This window comes from Mus musculus, chromosome X, assembly GCF_000001635.26.
Source record: "Mus musculus strain C57BL/6J chromosome X, GRCm38.p6 C57BL/6J".
Taxonomy (NCBI): Eukaryota; Metazoa; Chordata; class Mammalia; order Rodentia; family Muridae; genus Mus; species Mus musculus.
Genome location: NC_000086.7, coordinates 143,181,713 through 143,184,818, shown reverse-complemented (window position 1 = coordinate 143,184,818; position 3,106 = coordinate 143,181,713). Strand labels below are relative to the sequence as shown.

General features: G+C 44.3%; 1 pseudogene; it reads left to right on the top strand.

Annotated features, from left to right (window-relative positions):
- Gm4760 (predicted gene 4760) lies at positions 211 to 1,454 on the top strand (annotated as a pseudogene).

Sequence of the window (3,106 nt, the reverse complement as noted above, 5' to 3'; positions counted from 1 at the left end):
AGTGAATAATTTTTCAATTGTCCATAGGTGAGAAAGACATTTGGGGAAAACTATGTGTATAGATCACTCAAAATAGTCAGTGTATGAAACTTGAAACAGGACAAATATGAAGATACTTGTGTCTAATGTAATGTTCATCAAAGGGTAGCTTTAGAAGAGTAGAAATTCAATAATGAAGTAGACAGGATGGGTCATTCTGTAAAGAGTTAACCTCGGTCAAGTCTGCATCTGCCTGTGAGCATCTCCATCTCAGGTTCATACCTGTCACCACTTGGACATGGATGACAATATATCGCTGCGCTCCTCCTCTCGACAACTGCTCCTGCATGTGCAAAGGCAGCCTCGCGGCCGATGCTCCCTGGGCCGTCATCCCCTCCATCGTGGGCTGCCCTGGGCACTAGGATGTGATGGTGGGTATGGGTCAGAAGGACTCCTACGTGGGCGATGAGGCCCAGAGCAAGAGAGGTATCCCGACCCTGAAGTACCCCATTGAACACTGTACTGTCACCAACTGGGACGATATGGAGAAGATCTGGCACCACACCTTCTACAATGAACTGTGTGTGGCCCCTGGGGAGCACCCTGTGCTGCTCACCAAGGCCCCTGAACCCTTGGACCAACCGTGAGACCTTTAACACCCCAGCCACATACGTAGCCATCCAGGCTGTGTTGTCTCTATATGTCTCTGGTCCTACTACTGGCATTGCAATGGACTCTGGAGACAGGGTCACCCACACTGTGCCTATCTGTGAGGGCTATGCTCTCCCTCATTCCATCCTGTGTCTGGACCTGGCTGGTCTGAACCTGACAGACTACCTCAAGAAGATCCTGACAGAGCGTGGCTACAGCTTTACCACCATAGCTGAGAGGGAAATTGTGTGTGACATCAAAGAGAAGCCGTGCTATGTTGCCCTAGATTTCAAGCAGGAGATGACCACTGCCGCAAGGTCCTCTTCCTCCCTCGAGAAGAAGTATGAGTTGCCTGACCACCAGGTCATCACTATTGGCAATGAGCAGTTCTGCTGCCCCAAGGCTCTTCTCCAGTCTTCCTTCTTGGGTATAGAATCCTGTGGTATCCATGAAACTACATTCCATTCCATCATGAAGTGTGACGTTGACATCCATAAAGACCTCTATGACAACACAGTGCTGTCTGGTGGCACCACCATGTACCCAGGCATTGCTGACCTGATGCAGGAGATCACTGCTCTGTCTCCTAGCACCATGAAGATCAAGATGATTGCTCCTTCTGAGCGCAAGTACTCTGTGTGGATCGGTGCCTCCATCCTGGCCTCACTGACCACCTTCTAGCAGATGTGGATCAGCAAGCAGGAGTACGATGAGTCCGGTCACTCCATCGTGCACCACAAATGCTTCTAGGTGGACTGTTATTGAGCTTCATTTTACACCCTTTCTTTGACAAAATCTAACTTTCACTGAAAAAATAAAAACAAAATAAAAAACAAACAAAAAAAAAAAACCGAGATAACATTGGCATGACTTTATTTGTTTTGTTTTGTTTTGTTTTTATTTTTTTTAATTGTTGTTTGGTTTTGGTGCTTTGGACTCGAGATTTAAAAACTGGAACAGTGAAGGCAACAAGCAGTGAAGGTGACAGCAGTCGGTTGGAGCAAACATCCCCCAAAGTTCTACAAGGTGGCTGAGGATTTGGATTGTACATTGTTTTTTTTTTTTTTTTTTTGGTTTTGTTTTTTAATAGTCATTCCAAGTATCCATTAAATACATAGTTACAAGAAGTCCCTCACCCTCCCAAAAGCCACCCCCACTCCTAAGAGGAGGATAGCCAAGTCCATACCCTGAGTCCATACCAGGAAATGTGGCAGCATAGCTTCTGTATAAATTATATACCGCAAATTCTTTTTTAAAGCTTCCACCTTAATACTTCTTCACTTTTATTTTAAATTTCTGAATGATCAGCCATTGTGTCTCTTCTTTTTTGTCCCCCCCCCCCAACTTGATATATGAAGGCTTTGGTCACCCTGGGAATGGGTTGAGGTGTTGAGGCAGCCCGGGTTGGCCTGTACACTGACTTGAGACGATTTTAATAAAAGTGCACACCATACAAACAGGAAAAAAAAAAGAGTTAGCCTCTTTGTCCACCCATCCTTGTTATTGCCCAACAGGCCCATGAACAAAGTAGCCATGGTGACAGAGATCGACATTAATCATGGCAAAAATAACATGGAATTCCACTGGATAAGGCATATCTGTTACTTGCTGCTGTTGCTGCTGCTGCTGCTGCTGAGTGCCAGATCTGCCAGCAGCAGAGACCAACACCATTTGAATGTATGACATTATTCACCAGGATAACCAGCCAGTGCCTTAGTGCTGGGTTGTCTATGTTAGACCACTTTCATCGTGGAAAGAGCAGAACATTGTTCTTATTAGTTATAGAGCTCCTTTCCTAAAACAAATGCTTCTGTCCAAACTATAATCTGTGGCATTACTGAATACCTTATCCACCAATACAGCATTGTTTCTGACCAAGAACTCATTTCATAGCTAGAGAAATGCAACAGTGGTCTCATACTCATGGAATTTGCTCATTTTGCCTATGCATACCAGCATCCTAAAACATGTGTATTGATAGAATGATGGAATGGCCCTTTAAAGATATAGCTACAGTCTAATTAGGGTATAATAGCCTGTAGGGCTAGAGAAGAATTCTCAAGAAGGCTATATACACTTTGAATCAACTTTCAATATACAATACTGGTTCTCATATAGCCAAGATTCACTAGTCCCGGAATCAAGGAATGAAAATGGAAACAGTTCCACTTACTATCACTCCTGTCCCCATGCTGTTATGCTTTGAAAGCCTAGAAGTTTGGCTTCCAGAGGGGCTAATAATTTTACCAGAAGACATGACAAACATTTAACTGGAAGCTTCGACTTTCTGAAGGCCACTTTGAGCTCTAAGCTCTACCTCTAAGCCAACAGGCTAAGAAAAAATAACAGTTAAGAACGTTGCTTGAAATGGAAGGAGTTACAGAGACAAAGTTTGGAGCTAAAACAAAAGGATGGACCATCCAGAGACTACCCCACCCGAGGATCCATCCCATAATCAGCCACCAATCCCAGACAT